We start from the raw sequence: 25,637 nt of genomic DNA on the forward strand, positions 1-25,637 counted from the left end.
AATTTTTTAAAAAAAATGTTCATTTGGTTCCAGGCCATAAGATATCACTACAGGCTTATCTGCATATCCTATTATAATTCATAGTTATCTACTAGGACTGCCTCAAACTAATCAGTACTCTACAATCTAATCAGCTCACACACTGTCACAAGTGGCATAATGCAAGTAATTTTTCTTTAATTCAACTTCTAAACAGGAAGGTGAAAGATCAGCTTGAACAAAAACAGGCTTATCCTGAACTCATGAATTGCTAATCTTGATTAATGGGGAATCACTGTGTAAAAACATGGCTAATTCACTTGCTCGCGTCCCGTTCATCAAATGTCGTGGAAAAAATGAGCACACTTACACTTCACAAATAAAAAGTGTCTAGACTGTCTCTCCCCTGAATTTTAAATCTTGAATGAAGTTGTGTACACTAAAGTCTGGAAGTCCTGAAAGCTCTACAGGACAGTGAAAAGGCTTCCAGAAAATAAGAGGCATAAAGAGCCAAAAATAACAGAGAGAAATCAGAGCAACAGGAATTAAATATTAACTATTCAAGACAAGTACAAACAAACGTTCAAAGCCTAAGAGAGAGACTTGCAATACACATGAGAAACAATGGATTGCCATCCTGTTTGGGTTACCAACATTTAAGGTGGGTAGGGAGCCCTTTGCTACACTGGTTGATCAAATCTTGTATATTTGAGAGCAGAATAGTTCATCTGGAGGAAAGGCGTGTGCTTTCACTGGTGTAGACTTTATTTCTGACTCAATTCTTTCCCAGACACAACTGAGGACTGGCATGTCAGGAATACTGAAAAGCCTGTGTGCTGGAGAGTCTATCAGGCTGGTTATCATAATGCTAGACTGTCAGAGCGGAGGACTAGGGACTCTTTTTTTTACTCTTTATTTTTTACAGCACCTAGTACAATGGGTCTCTGATCCCTGATTAGGCCTCTGGCTGCTACTTCAATGTGCATGCAGGGTTTGCCAGGTTGGGCCTTTGATTTACTAACAGAAAAAAATGGAGAAATCTAAAGCAAGGTAAATATCTACATGAGGATTGTGAGGGAGGGAGCCCTTTTGAGAGTCTTACAATACAATGGTGGTACAGGACAGCACCCACTATGGCAATATTCACTCCAACTTTTTCTCATTTTTTCTGCTAATAGGGTGACCTGTCTGTCCCCTTTAGGAGCAGTGGGGCCAGGGCCAGCCATCCCAGTTCCAAGGCACGGCCCCCCTAAGGATAGGCGATCCAGGGAAGGATCAGCAGACACTTCTGGCTTGTCTCAGCCAGATGACTAAAGATGCTCATCAGGTAAAGAACAGTGTTGCAGTTAGCATCATTTATGAGAACTAGGAAAGGATGTGAGGGCAGGCGGGGTGGGAAGAACTCTCCTGAGAGGGCCAGGGGACAGGGTGGGATGGCAGAGCTGCCCGGCTAAGAGGGAACTGGGACTCAAAGCTCTTCAGCAAAGGAGAACTGGGACACAAACGTCTCTTTGCAGGAAAAGGTTGTGCATGGGTGGGTCAAAGCAGCTGTATGTTAAGAGGCCTGAATAAATTAGGCCCCCAGGAGGGGGAAAGTTATTTTTAAACACTCGTGGCTGTGGGTTATTTTATTGGGGAATCTCAGCCAGGAGGGAAAGTGAGGCAGGGGGATTGCAGTGCCATGCCACAAGGGGGAGTGTTCCAGGACTGCAACATACAACTTCCCCTTTTTATAACAGTGACGAGTGGGGTGTGGCTCAACCACCTCTATTCCCACCTCAATTTAAAGCACCAAGTACAGTGTTGCATGTACAGTACAGATAGTGCTGAGGAACTGGAAGTCCCCTGTCCTTGGAGGGATCACTTAGCAAATTATGCGCTGGTTTTCCATCCCAGACTAGTAGGAAGAAAGAATCCAACAGCTGGCCCAAGGCCTGGTATTTTACACAATGTTGACTTTGAGAGTAACAGTGAGCAGAACAAATCCCCCAATTGTGTTTTTAAATCAAGCTTTGAAAACCTTTGAAAGTGGATTCAGCACTCGTTAAAGGTACAAGGTTGACAGCGCTGGAAAATGAAGCCCTCTAATTAGCCCCAGGATTGACATACCCTGGACAGGGGCTGTGCAAAGTTCGCCACTCTGCCTGGCTAATCTGTCTTCATCCTGCTTGGGAAGAACCCCATCTCAAAAGGTGAGATGAGCAGGTCATTCAATTCTCAGCCTCTGTGCAGAATGCCAACAAAGGGGCCAATTATGTTGTGGAAGCACACCCCCTGGAACTGGACCAAGACCACCAATGCACCTCTAATAAATAATCCCCTTTGGCAAATCCCCTTCCTTTGTGTAGTTATATTACTTCATTTTTTTCTGAAAGGAACAATTTACAGAAGAGAAAATCTTTTCTGAGACACCGCAGATGACTAGAAACCTCAGATGATTTCGATGGGCTGTTGGGTTATTTGTAACCAAAATCTCTGACATTGGGCAGCCTGCTACATGTTACTTATTCTCCCATCTACTCACGAAGCTCCTCCAAACTGCTCTTTCCTTACTGCTCCTTCTGTCTGCCTCCTACGATCTAGTTCATATCTTCAGTCACGTTGCCTCCTGTGCTTGGAAATGTCTCCTCCTTAAGAGCAAAGGACCAACTCCTCAAAGGCACCTAAATCCCATTGAAATTAATCTGGGCCCAAGTCCCTGGGTTCTTTCCTTCAAATCCCTCTTCAACACTCACTTCTTCTAAAATGCTTCCTTATCATTAATCTGCATGTTCAATACAGTATTAAAATTCTAAAGAAATAACACAGCCACATTTTCTGTGAAAAAGTGTAGTTTACTGGTTAGAACATGGGACCAGGATTCCTGGGTTCTACTCCTGGCTGTACCACTGGCTTGCTATGTGAACTTGGGCAATTCACCTTACCATGCCTCAGTTTCTCCATCAGTAAAACAGAGATAATGCCTATCTAATGGGCATGTTGCAAGGCCTGATATTCATAGTGAGATCTACAGAGGAAAGATTCTATAGAAGTGCAAAGTAGTTTTGCTAAGCAAGCTATTCTTCAGGGGGGTTTTATCGAAAAATCTTTTGATTAAGTATGTGTAACTCTGAAGAATGATTGCACAAACTTTACTCAAATGGGAAGCGCTCTTCTTTCTACCAATTTACTGTTACTGTGCAGCTGAGAGAGATACACTTGAAAGTAAACGAAACTTTGAAAATCCTCAACCACAGTGTCACCACAAACAGGCGCTATAACACATATTGGATGTTAGAGGTTACATTGCAAATAAACCTTGTTTTCCTGGAAATATTATCAACACCACTCCAGTGTGACCATATATCTAGCGCAATCTAGCACCGGCACAGGCACAGGGACAGACACTCCTACATTGTGTCTATCAGGCTACTTAAATGAAAGCCAGCCAATTAGTGTTCATGTAGAACCTACACTGCTCTAAAATTAATGTCCAAGGAGTGTAAGAACTAGGGCTTCATCTGTTTACTCTTATCCACCCCCACTGGAAATAATGAAAACTGAAGGAAGGCAAATCAGGTACTGCTCTTTACCTTACTCTAAATTCAAAACAAGGAAACATCCAATGCAATTGAAATGCAACAAATTTAAATTGATAAAAGGAAATATGCTTTCACAAATATGACTTGTGGAATTCATTGCCACAAGGTATTAAGGCCAAGAGCAGAGTAGGATTTTAAAATGACTTGATATTTAGATGACTAATGAGGACATCAATGGATACATTACATAGTATTTTAAAAATCAGAATATGAATCCCACTTTCTTCAGGATATGTGCCATCCACAAACTAGAAGGGTTAGGAAGAAACTTTACTTTTTATCAGCCAGCCAGCCAGCGAAAGCAACTGCTCAGATAAACAGCCTAGGAATGGGAGAGTCTGAATCATTCTTTAAAAGTTGGCAACGCATAGTTCTGCTGTGAAATGCACTCTCCAAAGTGCTGTGGAATTGAACACATTCCACCATTTTCTGTATTCAGCTGACAGCTGGAAACCTGCACAGGATGCCAAATGTATGTGACCTACATTAGTAGCTCAAAGGCATTTGCTGGAATGAAATCTAAGATATTGAATCTTTTAGCCTGGATTTCTTTGAGAGTATTATGTACAGGATAATGGTGAAACAGATGCACTACTTTTCAGCTTCCTAGCATTTAAAAGGTTGTTAATCTGTTTCTCACTTCCCTCCCTCACCCTCAAAAAAAAGCACAGCTCTTTTTTAAGCCAAAATATTAACCTAACAGTATAAATATATATTTGTACAATGCTAGCATTAAATAAAATAATCCCAGTCACGTCCGTGTCATGGTGTAAATATATCCCAATTGGTTCATACTAAATTACTTTACTTCTTGTACTGAAGTGATGTATACTTGCAGTCAATGAATCAATTTTTATTAGTCTTTCCATGTTTGTGGATTCTCTTAATTTCTTTTTACATGGATGATTCATTTCTGCAGCATATGTAGAACTGAATCGATCATTGTGGGACACATCTGTTCTGTTTAGTAGTATCAAATGGTTTTATTTTAAGGCTGGGGTGTCCCCCTAAAACTCCGAGGTAGCTACTACACTGCAGTGAGGGATACTCAGAATGAGTTAAATGAAGACCCGACCTAGGGCCAGTCCTGGAGCAGTGTTTGCTATGCTGATTAGTCCTAGTGAATTCAAACACTACTGGCTCTTCTGTTTACTGTCATGATTAGCCACATCGCAATCAATCACTATTGAGTATAGGTTAACTATCCTGAGATTCCTTAGGTGGTATGGGATTTGAGAGTTTTGTCTTGTAAGATGCTGAACAATCTGGCACTAATCCTGCAAGGCACTTAAGCATGTCTGTAACTCGGTGGGAGGAGGTAGGGGGGTAGGAAGGCCTCAATGGGATTTATTCAAATGCTTAAAGTTAAGCACGTTTGCTGGATTAGTGCCAGAGAACACACGGCACCTTGCAGAGTCAAATCCTAAATTCCCAATTCAGGAAAGCATCGGTATTCAAGAAAACACTTAAGCACATGCTTAAATTCCACTGAAATAATGAGACTTAAGCACATGCTTAATTTTAAGCATGAGTTTAAGTGCTGACCTGAATTAGGGACTGAAGCCAGCACTGTTTGAGCAGCGGGTCTTCACTTGCTCCAAGTCTTCCGCTGCACTGAAGGACTCTCCGCCGAAGACCTGGAGCAAGTGAAGGGCCCGCCACGGAAGTGCTACCGAAAACCCGGAGCAGCTCGCAGGGCCCCTGTGGGGCTCGGGGCCTGAGGCAAATTGCCCCACTTGCCCCCCCCCCACGGGCAGCCCTGGATCCTTGTAACTCTGTGTACCCCTGTACCCTCTGCCAGTGGGCATCAAGAGATCCTAGGGTCGTGGTCATCATGAGTTTCATTGTTTCTCCTCACTTATTACAAAATAGAGGCCTGTACAGACAGAGCGAGGCCTGGAAGGCAGCGCTTGTTTTGTCAAAAGCTGATGGCTTCAGGGAGTTGATCCACAGCCAGCACAGACAAGACTTCCTCACTTTAAAGGCAAGTGGCGGTCAGGTGATTCACAACCCTGGGTATCCCTGGGAAGCATCACAGTTTCCTATATCACTTATGGGGAAAGGAAGCTCAACTGAAGACTTCAAAATATGAGGTTTGCAATCTAGGCTAGGTCACTACAAGAAATTTTCTAGCATTCACAGCCCTTTCTCTTCACTGGAATTGTAACCTGTTCCAGGGGCAGAAGATATGCAGATGATTCATCCTTTGTATGTAGTTGGGGATTTGTCTCAAGCTTTTCTCTCGTGTCTCAGGACCCTCAGACTTTGGATCTGGATGCGGATCTGAACTTTGCAGCTGGCCCCATAATGGAATGAGCAGATGAGCTAGCCAACTCCCCAAGTTCTCACTCAGATTTTCCTCAGTCCTCACCCTGGCCCCAATCCAGCGAAGAAAATAAGCCCATGCCTAACTCTAAGAATTTATTTTACTTGAACTACTCATCTGCTTAAAGTTAGGCATGTGCTTAAGTACTTTGCTGATCAGAGATTTTGGGTGCTAAGTCCCATCCCTCTTACCAAGATAGGAAACTATCTGGGCCGCAGGGATGCATATATCCCTGCTTGCGATCCCCAAATGGGAATCCCTCTCTTGGAGTCAGGAAACTTAGGTGCCTACACTGTTTCCCGCAGGAATAAGTTAGGCGCCTGTCTCCACCCACACAAAAATGGTTAGAGGAGGAGGTGCCCACCTTATTACTTTTAGCCCAGTGGTTACAGCATTTACCTGAGATGTGGGAGACCCAGTTTCAACTCCTCTCTCTTTGCCAGAGGGAGAAAAAAGGCATCCAGACGCTTAGAGGGAGGCAGCAATGCATATCCTCAAGGGCAGAAATGTAGATGGTGAGGGAACTTTTACCCTGAAAAATTAGGTGCTGAGTGAGTTTAGGCGCCTACAGGGTTCAGCAGGAGTTTGTGAATCACAGTGGAGCCAAAACTGGGACTTACGCACCTAAATTAAAGACTTGGGTGCCTAATTCTGGGGTTTAGGCACCTAAATACTTTTGTGGATCCTACCCTAAATACTTAACAGTTAAAAGTAGTTGGGGGGAGAGTCAAAATTAGTTTTATCATGGAAGCTATTGAGTCACAATAGTAACTCTCTGAAATACAGCTCTGTGGGAAAATACTTAGTAACTCTTTTGTTTCCCAAAACTCTATACTCAAAGTTGTTTTTCAGACATCGTCATCATCATGAAGAGACATGCACAGCTAAAACTGTTGTTTATTTCTACAGAGCTACAGAAGGTCAATTTGGCCAATTATATATACCTTATATTTTACACAGAGATAACATTTGCTGCTAGAAGAAAAATTTTATATTATAATTAGAGCTGATAAAAAATGAGAACACATTTCACATATGTTTGCAAAACATTTTCCCTTTTATTGTTAACATTTTGAGAAAATTTTTCATTGAAATTTCAAAATTCAGAAAATTTTGACCAGTCCCATAGCTGGTTAAAAAACAAGATGACTCCTTCATAGCATATTTGTACAAAAATCATCCTGTTTTTCCAATCATATCTCAAAATTTTGATGAAAAATTTCATTGAAAAATCAAAAATTTGGAGAAGTTTGACCAGCTCTAATAATATATACATATTTGGATTTACAAAATGTGCCCCCCCTCCACTTACATAATTGTGTGAATGATCAAAAAATGAATGTTCAAAAGGAATCAGCTTCCATTGACTTGATGATGTTTGGGAATTTAGCCAGGAGATTGTTTTCCTTGAGAAGCAGCTACCAGTAAATGAAACAAGTCAGCTGATTCCAAAATTACTCAAACCAAAACTATTCATCTGATGCCATATATGTGCAAGTCACATTACAGAAAAGAAATAGACAGATTCCCTACCCCAAACTGCTTAAAGTCTAAGTCAGCGGTCCCGAATGCGGTGCCCGCGGGGTCATCTAAATGCGCCCGCATCCTGGCCGGTGGTCGAGCAACGTCATTCGGTGGCATTTCAGCAGATGCTCGACTGCCGCCACAGTCCTTCATCTGGTGCCCGCCAGACGAAAAGGTTGGGGACCACTGGTCTAAGTGATACAAGTAGAACAGGAAACAGCATCTGCAAGGAGAGGTATGCTGGCAACGCTGTCACTTAGAAGGCTAATCTTTGCACCTTGATATTCCAGTGCAACATCTCCCTTTTCCATTGCCTTAGTTTTATGACACTGATTAATTTGTGTTATTTCTTTTCATTCACATGTAAAATAGAGTATAGGATTTTGTGAAAGTTTAGTATAAAACTTGAATTATGAAGTAATTGGAATTAGGGGATTGTAATAGAAATGCTGATAGAAAATGAAGTGGAGTGATGTTGATGAACACAACTAACAGCTCTCTTTTCTTATTAAGTACTGAGGTTATTCTTAATGACAAAGTAATAGCAGAATTATTCTGATTAGTATTCTGTGTAGATTGCCATATTTCTGTAGTCAATAAAATCTGATTCTTGCAATTGTTACAGGTGGAATAGTAGCAACATTTGTATTAAGGTTGCATTATAATTTAGTTTTTCCTCACTTTTGAGAACTTGACTTTGCAATGTGGTCGCAAAGCGGTTTTAACACAATTGGGTTTTTTGAATGGAAGTTAATATTATTGTCAATTCTTACAATTTTATTGGGATCCTTGCAATATTTGGCATTTTCCTTAAAGTTCCAGCACCTAAACTAGATGAGAAACTCAGTTTTGATCTATTAAAAAAGAAAGAAAAAACTTTCTATCCCTCATGGTTGCAGAGAAAAGCTTGAAAATGTGACCCAAATGCACTTTAAAGATTCACAAACGAGAAGGCAAATTAAAAAGAAACAAGATTGGCTTAAAAATCATGAGTATTTTTGTGGTTTTGGTGGGCCTTTGGCATTGGCAGTACTGACTACATAGGTCAGAAATGAAGGAGGCATTAAAATATTTTGCTCTACTGTGCAAAATAAAATACTGCGCCAGTGCTTCAGACATGAGAGCTGAGTGACACACGATTTCTCGTTTGCAGTTTTCAGACAGCAAATGGGAAATGTCTTTCGTTTCTGGCAGTTCTTGGTAAAGTAGAGGAAAAGACTGTCAGGGCTGAGACTTTGTAACTGGAAAGAACATTAAACTGATGTGGGTTGCTTTCGTTCAAACCTGGGGGTAAGGATAAGCTGCTAAAAGCAACTCTTCATTTGATTTAAATAACTTTGATTTTTAAAGATGTCTTGTTTGTTTCCAGTAAATTCTCTCTTTAAAGGAACTCTTTTTCTCAATTAATACATTTCTAAATGGGGCCCAAAACATTCCTACTATATTGAGGTTGCACTTTATAGTTAGACAAATGGGGAAATCATATTAGGAACATACTTTAAACACATATTAAGTTATTTGGTTCCTGGGCTTCTAAGGAACAGCCAAACACGGTATGTTAGTTTCCCTTCCTAGAACCTGGACTCCCCTGCAGTTATAACTCTTTTTATTTGAATACTAGATGCACACAGAGATTAGTATTAGCTTGAAGAGTTGACTTCCTCTCCCCATTATTTATTCTTTTTCAACAGCCAGAATGATTCAGCAGGTAGCTCTGGTCCTCACACTTCTGTATATCCCTCAACCTGTGTCCCAAGAAACTATGCAAAAGGCAGTGATTCAACATGATCACAACTTCTGAACAGTCAGGAAGCTTTGGACTCTAGAAGTGAAATCCTGCCCTCTTGAAGTCAATGGGCATTTCACCATTGGCTTCAGTGGGGCCAAGATTTCACCCTAGGAGTTAAATTATTTCCTTTTTTACAAGAGTGGACACAGACACAATAAATTATCCTCGTCTGTTTAATGTACAGTAGGCCAAATCCTGCAGTTATTACTCAGGAGGTGTGGTTGCAGCATGTGTAGACATGCCTCATTAAGCTTAGATCTAGCTAGAGCAAAGCTATCTCAAGTAACAGTAGCAGTGAAGTAAAGACACCACAGGCTGCAGCTGCTCAAGTATGTATCCATGGTCCTGGAAAGGCTGGGGGACTAGAATTTAGCTAGGCCAAAACTAACTTGGGTATGTCTACATGTGCTGCAATCACACCTCCCAACTGCAGTATAGACATTCCCTAAAGTTCATGAGGACTTTGCCTAAATAGAATGAGTAAGATCTCCAGGATTTGGCCCAATATCCATACAGAATATGGCTTTGAACAGAGATGGTTAGTAAACATAACATAGTTTAGGCTTGTGCACACTCAAACTGTAGCCACCTCACAGCAAAACCAACCAACACTGCAAAAATTAGTCCTGCCTAGTTCCAGTCCCAGCTGTAATTTTTTTCCTCATTATTCCAAAAGGTTCTGACTTAAGGACTGGAACCATCAAGGCAATTATGCATGTAAAACTGTTCACATGCTTAAAATTAAAAACATACTGAAATGTTTTGCTGGATCAGGGTCAGAATGTTCAGCACTTTGCAGGGCTGATCCCTGTAACATTAAGCACTTGAACCAAGGCATCTCCACCAAGCCAGGGACAAAGTTATTTTGGCCACTGATATCAATGGGGCTAGGATTTCACCTTCTATGTCTTCCTCATGAAAAACTATTTTAGGTAATGTCAAAAAAGAAACCCTGCTGATCTCACAAGCCCTGAACTCAAACATATATACTGTACTCATATACACTAGCATGGGTAAAAATTAAAAAGATTCAGAATTCTATATGTGAATTAATATTGGCCTTATTACCATGAATACATTGCCCCACTGCTCTGAACTATTTGCCAGTGTATTTAATGGCAGTACCATATGTCTGATGTGATGTGAAAACACATCTCAATAATGTCTTAAACAAAAATGAAGCATAATTTTAGGCATAATTGATACCCTAGGGCAGTGTTTCCCAAACTTGGGACACCGCTTGTGTAGGGAAAGCCCCTAGCGGGCCGGGCCGGTTTGTTTACCTGCCGCGTCTGCAGTTCCGGCCAATCGCGGCTCCCACTGGCCGCGGTTCGCCACTCCAGGCCAATGGGAGCTGCTGGAAGCGGTGGCCGGACCTGCGGATGCGGCAGGTACACAAACCGGCCCGGCCCACCAGGGACTTTCCCTACACAAGTGGCATCCCAAGTTTGGGAAACACTGCCCTAGAGATATGTGCTTTTCACAGTGGTAATGTCTGCAGCAGTGATCATTCTAATTATTGTTAAATCCAAACAGTAAAGAACTGACAGGCAATATAGCTACCAGTGAAAATTTAATGAACCAGGTGTTTCTATAAGGAGGTTTTTTACAAATAATCTGTCAGATACACAGGTTGGCAGGCAATAAATTGCCCATCTTTAACACAAAAGATAACGTTAATTAGAATGATATTTAATTAGGTAAGAGCATAGGATATCAGAGAGTATTAAATGTAATAGATACTTCAAATCATTATTAAAAATGGGCCAAATTCTGAGGTCCTTACTCTGTTTTTATTCAGTCCTCTGCGTCAGTGGGAGCTTGTCTGAATAAACACTGAGAAACAAGCGAGAGAGCTCCTCAAGATTTGACCCAATAATACTTAGCACTATTCAGAGCTCTTTATGTTCAGTGGGTCAAATCCTGAAAACAATGGGATGATGGAAGATAAGTAGTTTGGTCCATCAATTTCCTCACCCTGATAACACTCACTTTAAGGTTTAAATAATTATACTGGGACAAATCAGTTGAGAACCAGGCCCACAGCACTGTTGGATAGAGATCTGACAGATCTAGAGATTTACAATTTGTGCAGAACACTGTAGAGAATGGATTCAGTGGGGGGGGATTATCAAATCCCTGCCCCGATAGAAAAGTAACTTGTGATGTATTATTCCAATCAGAAAAACACATAAACATATCCACTAGTCCAGCTGAAGAGGATAAAAACATGATTTATGATAAGTTAGGTAGATTTTTCATACCCAAACCATTTGCAAGCCTTTTTTTCTTTCAAGATGCAACCACAATGACACGTGAAGGGTTCTTACAATGCATCATCATCACTGCAAATGAGAATGGAGAAATATTAAAGAACTAATTAAAAGCATAATCTGCCAAAGCTGATTAGAATGCTAGTGAGGTATAACTGCATTCAGGATCAATTAATGGCAGCCAAAGTTACAGTAGTGAGAGAGACAGAGTCTGAAGTGCTACTATATTTAGATGATAACAAAGGTACAGAAGAGCCAAAAATCCCGCAGAATGAAGATAAAGAGTTAAAAGCATGTAGGAAAGATGAAGAAGACAACAATGAGACAAACAACATTACAGGATTTCAAGACCATTGAAGACTTCAATAGGATGACTTGCCTGAATGAGGAGATTAAGGCTTGATGCTAGGAAGGATAAAGTTCTTTTTAGGTGACTGTAAGTTAGAACCTACTTCCACTGACATAAGAACATAAGACACAAAAACACCAGGCTGCTTCCCTACTGAGAATCCAAGCTGTTGTCCCCCAGTTGGTTTAACACCAGTGTAGCTCCACGGGGGAAAGCAATGATCGAATCACTAGTGTAGACCCAGGATAAGTGTTTTTACCTACCACCATGTCAACTTTTGCGGGCAGGAAGTTTCTATTTAATATGTGTTTGTACAGTGTCCAACACACTGATTCCTGGCTGCAGCCCCTCAGCATTACCAGCATGCAAATAGTAATAATAAAGAACCCAGTGCTTCTGTTAGGTCTATGCTAGACCAACAATGGGAGAATTGTGAATATCTCTCAGTGAGGACAAGGCTCCTTTGAATTCAGTGGGAGCTGGACTGAGCTTCCATGAGATTAGATGAGCAGATATCTAAACTACCCTGCATATGTTTTGAGTGTTTAAATCACAAGCAGTAGACCTAAATGTTACTTGAATGTGTCTTATTCAGAAATAAATGTCTATCAATGGCCTGTTAATTTCACTTCCTAAACTTTTTATATTATTCCTGTGCTATTGTTGTTTGCACTTACCATGCTGCTAGTCTCTTGTCCCAGTTTTTTTCATACACTGGCAGCAGCTTCACATATTCATTTCATAGCACAGTACCCACAGCAAGCTTTGTTGTCACAACTGCTCAGTCACTTGGCTAACTGCAGTTATTGGTTTGATAGATTCCAATCCGGGTTTTGATCTCAGCATAATTCTGGAATAGCACTGCTGAGTGTGACAAATGATATCTTACTAAACCCACACCCTGGGAAATTGTCAGCATTCATCTTACTTGTCCAGAGTGCATCTTCTATTCCGTTAAATCACAACATTTTGATAATGTGATTTTAGCTAATTGGTGGTATTCTTGGAATAAACCCTAGCATTAAGTTTTGCTTGACCTTGAATTACCAACCTAGAATTTGATTTTTATTTTGAATATAGAGTGTATTCCCTAATAGGGCTAGATAAGAAATCTTAACAGCACTTAAAATATCTGATTTGGGGCTTCTTTCCTTAAGATACAGCTGATTATTTTACATAGTTTGCTTAAAATTCACAACTGGTTGCCAGCCATTTCATTACAATTCAGTATTCTAGGACTGAAATTCTGATATTAGACTTTCTCAAGCTTGTAATCCATAATTCACAGCTGTTGCGTGCAGAAACGCAAATACACAGCAGCATGCCTGCAGAATGTGTACTTTATGCAGTTTACAGATGGGCGTGTATACAAAGCATACAGCATCCATGCTGTGGCCTTTTAATTCTGATAGGCAAGATGAACACAGAGGAACTCTGATTCAGATTCAAGTACAACTGAACCCACAAAGAGTTCTTGAAATGTCACACTTCCCATTTAACATTTAAACTTCAAGACAGGGTCTTGAGAATACTAATAAAGTCCTCCAGCCTCTTTCTCTGGACTTTGCCCCTCATTTCAAGAGCTCCATTAGAAGCAAATTCTTAAAAACAAACAAACAAAAAGAGTAGATGTGGCTTTAGATGCCAAGTTTAGATCCAGAGCCAAGCTTCCCCAGACTTCACCTCTAGAGATTTTTTTTGTTTAAAAAAAGAAAAGAAGTTTATTTGCATTATTGCATGATAGTGAAAATAAACTGTAGATGGGTGTAGGGGCAGAAGAGGGAAGACCACTTTCCACCAATATTTAGCAATTATACATAGCATTTACTTGTCCACGACAGATTTTCCTTCCATTGTTTGAAGATTTTGTTGACACGCAAAAGTCAGAAAGAAGGTTCATTATGGCCCCTCCATTCCACATTTTGACAATAAAGAAATTGAAGTGACAATACATTTTTTTAGTCAATTCAAGTTGGCATATGTGAGTAGCAGTAAGTACTACATAAGTACACTACGTTACAGCACAGGTTTGGTAACGATCAGCTGCTCCCCACTGCCATGCTGTCAGCAGCGTAGCACTACAGCCAACTTGAATTAAACTCAAAATAGATGTTTAAAAAAACAAACACCCCTTAAGGATTAGTGTGGAGACAGGCAAAACGGTGCAGGACATAATAGCACCTAAGTGTTCATAAATAGCAGGCCTGTGTAATTTGCTGGTGGATGTTAGTCACAGGGAACAACATTTCCTAAATGACCTGAGCAATATTTGTTTACTGGCATGACAAGTAAATGATCCCTAACCTAAAACTATCTGTAAGTTCAATGGTGCCACAATGTATGTTAGTGAGTTTACTATGTTTAATAATAAAATACTTAACCATTCTCCTCCCCAGCATGTTACAAACATTAAGTGAATCATGTTTTGTCTACTGCAAATTGATAGTAAAAATTGATAATTTATTTTATTATTGTAGTAGGTTGCATGCTAAAGAAGTTCTTTTTGTTTTTTTTATTTCTAGATTTAATTATTAATGTTGATCTGGACAAGGTTTTTTGCACTACAGTTGGCTGCTTTTCAGAGCGTATTGTTTATAGTTACCGAGACATGTCATCTTGAAATCTATGCTGTATGTTTTGGTGTTCAAAACAGCTGGTTTGAGAGAATGGGGTTTCCAAACTTCTCTGGGGCCACTGATGGGAATCACGTGCACGCAGTTTGCCCTGCTCAAGGAGCACATGAGTACATGAACCGCAAAAGGTACTACTCCATTATTACACAGGCCTTTGTGACCCACAGAGCCTGACCTATGGACACCAAAGTGGGCTGCACTGGAAAAGTTCATGATGCCAGGGTTTTCCTGCAATTCACTCCTGGTGCTCTGTAGCCTGTCTGTGCCTTTCCACTTGCCATGAACCCTTTTCCCTTTGGTATTGTACTGGCTTGTTGGCTTGTCCTGGATGTCCACCATAAGTTCATCATGGAAGCATTTCCTGTTTGACTGCTCCATGACAGTTCGGAATCCCAGGTTCCTGCTGGTGTGTGGCTGGGCTGCAGAGGGGGAAGGGCCTGAAAGCAGACATCAAGTAGTACATTGTTGTCCCAGTACTTTACAAAAGGTTCAGTGCATCCTCAGAGAAAAGTGCTCGTGGAATCTCAAGGCCAAAATATGATATTTTGTATAATTCAGCTTCATTATATTCTCAGAGGAACACTTCAGTTCCCAGGAGCTCCATCAACACAGCTGAGTTAAGCAGAGTGAAAAGAGTGCACACACAATGGTAGGTGAAATTTACATATGCTATATGTTTAAAAATTGTAGACCTTTGTAGCCTGAAGGGTCATGGTTTACTACTGAAGGTTTCTCAGTCTTTTCAGACATTCCGCATTCTGGAGGACATAACAATCCTGGAGGTTCCTGAATGACAAAGGGACATGCTATTCCAAGCTAGCTGTGGCAAGACAGTCACATATGCCACAGAGGTTTTCAAGCTTATGGTGACTGAGCAACACATCTATGATGCAGTGGGCTGGTGTCCTACAGAGGAAGTTACAAAAAATATGGTCAGCTCCTCCTACCACACCAGGAGTGAGTGTGAGCATATCATGCTGAGTTCTCTGTTGCTGCCTCATGGAGCCAAAGTCCTCACAGCCTAGTCAAGGGTCTGAAACTACCTAGAGCTGAGAATCTACCCTCCAAGCTAGTGAGACGAGAGGAGACAAGGATTTCCCACTTCCTATCTTCCAGCAAATTCTCCTGCCTCATGCAGTTTCCTCCATGACCCGCCCTTGCCTTGCGTCTGCTCATGACCCATCAGCTAGCAGCTAGCTTTCTCCCTCAGTGGCTTCACACTATCCCTGTTGGGGGCTTCCTCCAGTCCCACTACTTCCCTGCTACATGTTGCTTTCTTTTCCTCCTGCGTCCCATCTCCTCTCAGTCTCCTGGCCTCCCTGATTCCTCACAGTGTCCCCCCATGCAGCCAGTCTACCTGAGCACCCCTCTACCCTCAGCTACTTATTCCCCCCAAACCTACCGAGTGCTTCTCTACCTCCAGATAGTCGTGTCTGCTTAAACATGATGAGAAACCTTATGGCCATTGTTTCACATGTACAGCTTCTGTAAGTGGGGGCATTAAGGGGGGTAATTTCATAGGATGTGAGCCTCCAAACATGTTGGTCTGCAAAGGGTGCCTGCTGTGACTGATCCTGATGCCACCATCACTCACTCAAATCACATAATTCTTCTTTAAATTTACCTCTCTCAGCTCTTTACTCTCCAAATACATCATACTGAATCTAAAGTGACAGGATGACCAGACAATGTAATTCTGATGCCTTAGCAGCCTTCTCTTGCACATGCTGTGGGGTTCATACTTTCTAATATAGTAGGTATATACACAGCTGTACATCACAAGCTGCACCACTACACTTTACCATGATGACTACAACTTCTTTTCACTTTCCCATGCCCACCCCTCATTAGACACCATCTCTGTGGGCAGCAGCAGCATACATATCCCTGCACTTCTATGTTGGCAGTGGCAACATAGGAGACTTGCTGGATTTTGTATAACTTTTCTCCAGCAACCGCTTGCCCTAAGTTTTACTTGATCCTCTATTTGCATGTTGTGCTATAAAGGGCAAAATCAGGCCCTTAAACTGCAATTATCCTCAGAAAATGGCATTCTTATGTTCCACATTTATTCCTCCCCAGGAGGAAGAGGTGAAGGTTTAAACCAATTTATTTAAACCAATGCAAATTTGGGTGTAGGTAAGGCCTAACTCTCAACATCACTCCCTTACTAGTTGCCGTGAGGATTGGGTCTCTTGAGATCCACAATCCATCCCTGGCTGTGCCACAGACTTCCCATGTGACCTGCAGCAAGTCGCTAATTCAGTACAGTAATGTTTCTCTACCTCACAAGGGTGTTGTGAGAATAAATATAAGTATGTTTGTGAGGCGCTCAGCTACTATAGTGTAGGGGACCATGGTTATCCCTAAATAGATACAGACAAAATGAAGTTTTGTTCAGTACCTAGCCGGACTGGGTTCTGAGTAATCTGAACCACACCACTTCCTTATTTTCTGAAATAGTCATTTATTGACCAAACTTTAGTTTAGCAGCATCTCTTTGTCCTTGCTTTTGGTCATTTTCTGTTTTTTCTAGTTATTCATATTATCTAATCTTTGCCATTTCTTTACTCCTTGCCCATCTTGTAATGATAATGAAACGCTGGTCACTGTATCCACTCTTTTCCACTTGATAAGGTACCAGCTTTTTCTGCCTGTCAACCAACCTCTTTTCAAGCACTCTCTCAGAAGCATAACACATCCACTATATCAACAGCATAACCTCAGCTGCCAGATTCCTGATTCCAGTACCCAGATTGCCAGCAAATGCGTCACCTCTGTCTTGAAATATTTATATTGCTTTTCAGACAAGTTTCATGTTAATTTCTAGATTTTCAAAGCAACCTCCAAAACCATTCTTAGCTTTGCTGTTCTCATCTGTTCCCCATACTCATTTGGCCAGGGTTATTTTACACTCATGATCTCTTGTAAAGAAGATAGGTTAGGATCTGGATGCGAACATAGCTCTTGAGTGCAGTCCCTGATTCAGACCTCCCCTTGCTACATAAGTTTAACTCCCACTAAAGTTAATGAAAGTTAAACTTACATATGCACAAATTCAAAATGAAAATAGACCACTTAGTGATCAGAATCAATATTCAAGGGAGAATGGATGGCTCAGGTGATTAGGCATCAATATGGTGTCTTTCACCTCAAGATGCCTAGTTTGACTCCATTGCAGGTTACTGTAAAGTAAATTGCCATCTCTCAACTGATTACCAGCCAATGTAAACACAGAAACCACTTTTGTAAATGCCAGCTTTGTTAGCAGTTTCAGAAAAAATGACAATGGGAAGACTGAAGCACCACTTTGTTGCTAAAGCATTCCTCCCAGAACAGGTATAAGGCACATGGACAAAACTGTGTGGAAGTATTTTTGCTCCCTTTCTGGTATCTGCTCAATGGATACATAAGGAACTTTTTAGATAGTTTCCATAAGAGATCAGCCCAAACCACAAAGTTTGGGTCCAAATGAAACGCTGGTCACTGTATCCACTGTTTTCCACTTGATAACAGCTTTTCCCTTGATCTGATGTTTTGGTTTCAGTCCATCTTCCAATGGAGCTATTTGGGCACCAACACTAAATTCACTTTAGAGGGAAAAGAGGAACAAGAAGTGTTTGGATGAATTTTGTTCAGATCTTCATTTGACCACAACACTCAGAGTAAGATGCAAGAGGTGCACAAATCCAAGCAAAACAAAACAGGGAAAAGTACATGCAAGTCCCTCTATGGCCAAACTGAGTCTTACAGAGCCTTACCTACTAACACCAGAAAAGAGTGGTTTATTATGAAGATGGAGGGTTCTGTTGTGCTTATTTCCCTGATCTTGTACCATGAAAGTCATTACGGGCTGAGTCCCCTTTAGAGCACAGAGATGTGCCCTCGCAGTGATCAGATGTGTTTTGCCTATAGTGCAGAGAAAGGAAAAATGCTTCTGAGGTGCTGGGGAAAGCTTGCCTGCAAGTAGTGGCTAAGTAGATTGTGTCCCTATGTAGTGTCTAGTTCAAATTGTGGATAAAAACCTACTACTGCAACCAGCTAATGGAAATACTCCTTCAGCTCACATGGTAGAGCTTTGCTCTTTTGGTGCTCAAACTCACAGATTAAATCCCTGCTAATGAAGGATGGTGGAAGTTATATCTCCATTTTGGAAGAGCAGCTTTAAGTTACTGTAGCACCAGTTGCCTGGGATTGCCAGCCACAATCATAACCTCACCCACTCCCAGACCTGTTTTTGGCCAGGTAGCATTGCTGGCAGTGTTAACACTTCCCACACCTTGTTCTGAAAGAGTGCAAGCAGCTGGCTTTTGGCTGCTCCCTACACAAGAGACACCCCCTGTATCCTTTCCATCCTCACTTTGTATACCTGTGCAAGAGCAGGGACAATATGGTCCTGAATGATCTTTTATGTGTATGGAGCATTTTACTGACCATTACATTTGCATTTTTTCTGCACTTCTAGCTACTAATGGATTCAGAGGCTGTCTCTCAAAAGACACAACACAGAAGAGGCAGCCCAGAAGGAGGTGCTTTTCCTGCTTTACCTGGCTGCCTATGTGCTCTACTGTAGCTCAGAATCCACATGACTTGGAGAACTACAGTTGCTTTAGAGTCTGTCTATTTAAGGTACCAATATATCCCCCATTACTGTAGTATCTGAGCATCTCATAATATGTATAACACCCAGTGAGGTAGGGCAATGCTATTATCCCCATTTTACAGAAGGGCACCAAGGCACACAGAGACTAACTTGTCCAGAGTCACTCAGGAAGCCTGCAGTGAAGCAAGGACTTAACGCAGGCCTACGGAGTCCTAGGCTAGTACCCTAATGACTGGACTATCTTTTCCACTCATGGACTCCTGATTCTGTCTTTCAACAGAGAGTATGTAAATATTGCTGCTTATCACATAGCTTTATAAATGACAGATTCCGTGGAGGAAACAGAACTATCCCTACATGAGTCCCCATAAAGTTTATGTTTTCATATGTACAGAACATGAGAACTGGACCCAAAGTAACCGTTTCCTTTTACAGAAGACACGGTCTCTATGTGCAGCCTGGCAAAGAACCAGTCAATATTAATTTCTAAATTTACTACAAAATAAAAAGGATAATAGGGTGCTTCTAAAAAACACAAAAGACTGTCAACAAATTTGTGTAGTCTGTGATATGTAGTTTAGTGATGAGTTCCTAGGTGTTGGTAATTTTTTTTAAAATAAAAGTGAAAACCAAAGACCTCAATTGGCAGATGTTTGGGCCAGTCTTTGTATGAATGGTTCCTGGTTTCCTGAAGAATGGTTTGAAACAGCCATTGCCGGTGCTCCATACAGAATGTTTATTGTTCTTTCTACTTTCCCATTCTGTCAGTTGCTGTACATGGCAATTTTCTCACATCAACTTTTACGTCCACCTACAGGCTTCCCAAAGCATCTGTTCCATTTGTACCTTTTTAACTCTTCAGCATCTTTAATGTTTGCATCAGTTGTATTTAATAACTAAACAGCTCACCACTAAAACTGCCCAAAGACTCCAGTCCTCACCAAGACCAGCAGATGAAAATAAAATGTGGAGTATCTAGACTAAACAGTTCTGAGCTATTACAAGCCATAAAAAAGTTAGCAAAATTTTCCAGAAGTGCAAACACCTCATTCTCTGAACTCTCACAAGAAGGTGTAAAACTTTTTTTCTTGGAAAGTGCATCAAAAGTGGCCAAATGGATTTGTATGTAACTTTCACCAAAAAATGACTTTACAATTAAGATTATGCATAAAAAATTATCTTCAAAGATCTTTTTCTGTTAGAAAGTTAGAGGCAAATCGAAATAGAGGTTTAGAATTAAATCCCATCTCAGCCTTTATTTCACTCCTGTATGGCTACCACAAACCTAAAATAGGACTGACTGTATTTTTATTTTTAAATTGCACTTCATATGTGATCCTTTAAATTAATGGGAAAATAGAGTGACCTTTGGCTGAACGGATAGTTTATGCATGAACTAAACAGCAGGTTCCCGTTTCACTTTCCCACTTCTCTTTCTCTTCACTCTTCCACATCCAAATATAATTTGTAAAGCCTTTGGAGCCTTTCATCTCACATGTTACCCACTGGGTCCCACAAAACCGGTACCAAACTCAAGATTCACATGTATTCTCCTCTGCCAGCAGGTGAGCATAATCCTTGTTTTATAAGCATAATGAACAATTCTCTTGTATTTCAAAATTATTTCCAGAATTCCCAGACAAAAATCGCCATAAAGGTATAGTTCAGGTTGTAAATAAATGTCAGTTAAACTAAAACGTCATCAGTCGAACACTAATGAAAACCATGGAAATTTGAAGTTATTGATCAAAGAAAGAAACCAATGTGAATGAAGATCAGAAAATTCATAGTTAAGGTTCCAAAAGCAAAGTAATTCTAACCCATTATCCCTGCCCATGATGCAACATAAAATAACCAAGTATCTAATTCATGCCATAATTTTTCAAATATGTGGACTCTTCCAATCAGTAGATATTGTACAAGGCAGATGAGACTGATTGGGGCTTTGATTCATTGTGGAATAGACACTATAATAGGTACTATAAACCCAACTGTGTATGAAGATGTGGGAGGTTTTCTGGCTCTAAGTGGGTAAATCAAGTGTTTGTTAACTTATATCTATAACATTCTGATGTTTTAATTTAATAGATATTTACTCATTATAACTTTAACCCTGTCTTTACAAAAATTTGGACTTAGAATTCCTGACTCAATTTTTTAGAAAGTATTTTAAAATATTTATCCATGGAAAACTTGCTGTAAATGTTTGTGTTTCTTTCTGAGAGTTTGCAAAGAATATTAGCAAGAAGATTCATGTAGTAACTGTGACTTGTGTAATTTGTCCCATTTTGCTCATTGCAACACTGTTGAATAGGTCAGAGTATTTTTCAATCTTCATTCCATATTTTCAAATTATTTTTTTAAATGTCCATGATGTAAACTGTATCAAATAATGATAGGCCAAATCATTAGGCCAATCACTGTGATTGGAAGGAGGAATACTAATATAAAGAAGTACTAATAGAAGAAAATGATATATATGCTTAAGAGGGAGGAGAAAGGTTGCAACTGGTAACAGCTAGAGCTGGTTGAAAAGTGGTAAATGTGTTTGGGGAAATATTTTTTTAATTTTTATTTGCTCAAAAAGTTTCAGATTTTTTTCCATGAAAACCTGGTGGATTTTTTGTTGAAACCCAAAATGAAAATGTTTCAATTTCCTGAATTGGCTTTCCCCCGCCTCTCTCTTTCTTTTCCCCTTCATCCCTTTACTGCAAAATAGTAGGGCAGAAGACAAAACAAAACTCTGAAAACATTTTGGTTTTCATTTGTTGTTAAAAAAAACCCAGATTTATGTTGTAAAAACGAAATTTTTTCACAAAAATGTTTGTTTTAGAAAAAAGATCATCATTATTCATCAGGAAAACATTTTAAAAATTGTTGATTACCTTTAGTAGCAGCTCAGAAGGGACACAGGTTGTGGCATGGACCCTGAAGAGGAGAACAACAGATACATCATGATCTCAGTGGAGCATTTGCCCATCTATGCACAGTGCTGGAGCCTCATATTCCTGGGCAGTTCCGATCATAACATCCTCATTCATTCTGAGCTATAGTGTCTGAGGTGCCGTAGCTCCTCTGCACATTGCTACCTACCTATCTGGGAGCAGAATCTATGGATGCCGGCAGACGGTGTCTATCTGTGTGTTTGTACAGCCCCTAACAGGATGGGACCCAATCGTACTGGCACTTGTAGGCACTGCTGCAATGCAAATGTATGAAAATAAGTAACAACAAACCAAGTACATTTCACCTACAGGAGATTCTTTGGCTTGGAGGGAAAGTACTATATAGCATGTAGAATTCTCTATACTTATTTACCAGACTCACTTAACCTATTTACTGTGCTTTTCTCCCCTCTGTGCCATGCAACGGAAGGGTTTCATTTGGCCTAATATGTCTCAAAACAAAATGTTTTTGGAAACTGAGTAGCTACATCACACTTGAGACATGAAAAGTTTTTGCGGTTCATATTATAAAAAGAGCTTTAAGTTTAAAGAACTTTGGGCCAGATTGTGACACCCTTATTCACTATAAGTATAGTACCTTATTCTTCAGGGGGTTTCACTAAAAAAATTGGGAGTAAGGCACTCTTCAACCTCAAAATACCACAATCTAGCCCAGAGGTCAGCAAACTTTTTGGCCTGAGGGCCACATCAGAGACTAGAAATCATATGGCGAGCCATGAATGCTCACAAAATTGGGGTTGGGGTGTGGGAGGGGGTGAGGGCTCTGCTTGGGGGTGTGGACTCTGGGGTGGGGCTGGGGATGAGAGGGTTGGGGTGCAGGAGGGTGCTCCGTGCTGGGCTCGAGGGGTTTGGAGAGAGGCATCAGGGCTGGGGAAGGGGGTTGGGGCATGGGGAGAGGCTCAGGGGTGCAGGCTCCAAGCGGCACTTACCTCAAGTGGCTCCCAGAAGTCATGGCAAGTCCCTTCTCCGGCTCCTACGTGTTGAGTGGCCCCCGACCCTTGGAACAGGGCTATGCTGTGGCTTTCGGGAGCCGCACCTTGGCTTCTGGGAGCCACGTAGTGAGGCCCCCGACCCGGTGCCCCGGCTGGAGTGGGGCTGAGCCGCGTGGTGCAACCCTCGACCCGGCGCCCCAGCTGGAGCGCCAGAGAGGGGCCAATCCACATGGTGCGCCCCCCGACCCGGCGCCCCGGCTGGAGCGCCAGAGAGGGGCCAATCCGCATGGTGCGGCCCCCGACGCGGCTGGAGCACCAGAGAGGGGCCAATCCGCATGGTGCAGCCCCCGACCCGGCGTCCCAGCTGGAGTGGGGCTGAGCTGCGTGGTGCAATCCCCAACCCGGCGCCCTGGCTGGAGCGCCGGTGCGGCACCTGACCCACAGCCCCAGTGGGAGCTCATGGGCTGCCTGAAAATGGCTTGTGGGCCAGATCCGGCCCACAGGCTGTAGTTTGCTGACCCCTGATCTAGCCCTTTATGATTAGGGTTACAGTGTTATCCTTTCACTTTCAGGAACTTATGTGTCCATGGTTACAAGGGCATACATAAATCATGAAAATACTGGAAAATTAAGCAATCTAACCGAATGGGATTGTTTCATATCCAAAATAATCATTTCCCCCATGGTTATGGCAACTCACAAAATCATGGCCTGCACTATGCTGATAGATGTGTGCTGAACCTAGAGTTGCCATAAGGGAGCCATTCCTGGCAAACCTAACTTGTTTCCCTATTATTTCTAAATGCCTTTAATTTACGAGGGGCCTTGGGAGAGAGCCTCATTCCTTGCTGGGACCTGAAACTGCTGTCAGGTGAGAGTGGCCTGGTCTGATCCTTTGTGCAATTAGCAGGCTTAACTACTGGCCTCCTGCCCTCTCTTGCTTCCCATTAGCCACCCAGGCAGCTCTCCCAGAACCACCCAGCCAAAAAATCCCCAGAGTTTAAAAGTCATGGACATTTTAAAATCAGCTGGGAGGCCTGGGTTCCCGAGCCAGCCTCCCCTCCAAGCAGGCTTTGCAAGTGGCCAAGGGAAGGTGCAGCAGAGAAGTCTGTGGCTCAGTCCTGCTATCGGGAGGTTTCCTTTCTGTGCCCCTCCACTGTGCTTTCCTGAAAGTCCAAGGTGTTGACTGTCGGTTGGTGAATCCAGGCTGCCTCAGTCACGCACAGACTCTGCTAGCGGGGCCCCACTGACCGCTCTGTCACAGGCACCCCCAGCCCTAGGGTGACCCGACCGCCAGCTATCATGGGGACCACCCCTATCAGGGGCTTTGTCCTATACCCAACTATTAATCCCAACCGGGATTTTCCACACCGGCTCTCCGGTGCCCCTACTCAGCTTCCCCCCGCCCCCCGCGCAAGGGAACGTCAGCAGCCCACCCGCCCCGTCCCCTCAGCGGGCGCGGGAAGCAGGGGGCAGCAGCGGGCCGGCGGGGAGGGGTTTTCCGCCGCCGCTCGCGCTCGGGAGGGAGGAGGAGGAGAGCGCGCGGCGTGTGCAGGAATCCAGGCGGGGGCTGGGCTGGGCTGGGCCGGGCCAGGCGCGGATGTGCCGCTCGCTCGGGGAGAGCGGAGCTGGGCACCAGCGGGAAGCCGCCTTGCGCTGCCCGGGCTCCGCGGGGAGCAGACCATTGGCTGAGCGGTAAGGGACCCGGCGGGGCGCTGGCTGCGCGCCGCGCCCACACCGCCCCCTTCTTCCCGCGCTCTGCCGCGCGGGGTGGGGGCGCCTCCGTGGGGAGCTGGGGATTCCCCCTTGCGGCGGGGGGCTTTCGGGGCATTGCATGTGCCATTTCCAGATTGCAGGCTGCCCGGGGGGGTGGATGGACTTGTCCTCTTGCAGTCCCTTGAGTTTCCTGGGGGAGGATGGGTCTGGGTTCAAACCTCCCCCACAGCCCTTGTCCTAATGCAACAAGCCCAGGATCCGAACTGCAGCTTCTTTCACCCCTTTCGAGAGGTGCCTCTAACAGCCGCCAGGTATGCAAAATCAGCAGCGGTGGGGCCCGAGCTGTCGGATCCTCCTGGCGCGCCCCGAGCTGCCCTCAGACGGTCCCCCAGGAAGGCAGGATCGGGCCCCTCCTGCTAGGGTGACCAGATGTCCCGATTTTATAGGGACAGTCCCGATTTTTGGGTCTTTTTCTTATATAGGCTCCTATTACCCCCCACCCAGTCCTGATTTTTCACACTTGCTGTCTGGTCGCCCTACCTCCTGCTAGCTAGGCAGCCACGGCTGAGCCCCTTGTACTGGCGGTGGCCGGTATTCCACCGCCAAACCCAACGTTCGCCTGGTCTGCAGCTCTGCAAACAGGAGCAGGAATGCGTTTGTCACAGCCCACATCGCTTGCTCCCCCTACACCCCCCACCCCAAATGGTTAGAGCCCTGAAGTTGCATGGCCCTGTATAGCTCTGTCCAGTAGCAGCCCTGATCATAAATGAACAGCAGCATAACCAAAAAAACATTATAAAACCAGATCATTTCCAGCCTGCAGCTGTGTGTCCACATCTATCAGGGCAGCAAAATATGCTGAGCCAGCACTAAATATTTCATGAAATGTTGCTTTACAGTATGGGTGAGCTGTGAAATATTACACTGTGATTACAAGGCAGGGTTGAGCAATAATGTTTTATAGTT

At 42.7% G+C, this 25,637-nt stretch overlaps 2 protein-coding genes and 1 long non-coding RNA gene across 8 annotated transcripts in view; 2 read left to right on the forward strand and 1 right to left on the reverse strand.

Annotated features, from left to right (window-relative positions):
• Window positions 1-25,263, reverse strand: part of TYW5 (tRNA-yW synthesizing protein 5) — a 135,162-nt gene extending 109,899 nt beyond the window's left edge. Inside the window, exons 1-3 of one of the 4 annotated variants that reach the window (XM_045032293.1) lie at window positions 25,212-25,263; window positions 22,151-22,256; window positions 21,943-21,985 (exon numbers count right to left, since the gene is read on the reverse strand). The gene's annotated coding sequence lies outside the window, so the exon portion shown is untranslated. Of the gene's footprint in view, window positions 1-21,942; window positions 21,986-22,150; window positions 22,257-22,952; window positions 23,153-23,655; window positions 24,323-25,211 lie in introns of those variants that run through there. The other 3 variants (XM_045032294.1, XM_045032292.1, XM_045032296.1) reach the window with 3 other exon arrangements.
• LOC123378468 lies at window positions 596-21,327 on the forward strand. 2 transcript variants are annotated; one of them, XR_006582631.1, is made up of 4 exons: window positions 596-640; window positions 1,158-1,306; window positions 15,030-15,103; window positions 18,920-21,327. It is a non-coding gene; the product is annotated as an uncharacterized LOC123378468 (long non-coding RNA). The 2 variants fall into 2 exon arrangements; XR_006582630.1 differs by lacking the exon at window positions 18,920-21,327 and adding an exon at window positions 15,192-15,380.
• SPATS2L (spermatogenesis associated serine rich 2 like) overlaps window positions 24,512-25,637 on the forward strand; it is a 130,579-nt gene continuing 129,453 nt past the window's right edge. The window contains exon 1 of one of the 2 annotated variants that reach the window (XM_045032285.1): window positions 24,512-24,650. The gene's annotated coding sequence lies outside the window, so the exon portion shown is untranslated. The remainder of the gene's footprint in view (window positions 24,651-25,637) is intronic. The other variant, XM_045032282.1, reaches the window with a different exon arrangement.

Source organism: Mauremys mutica, chromosome 10 (genome assembly GCF_020497125.1).
Source record: "Mauremys mutica isolate MM-2020 ecotype Southern chromosome 10, ASM2049712v1, whole genome shotgun sequence".
Classification (NCBI taxonomy): Eukaryota; Metazoa; Chordata; order Testudines; family Geoemydidae; genus Mauremys; species Mauremys mutica.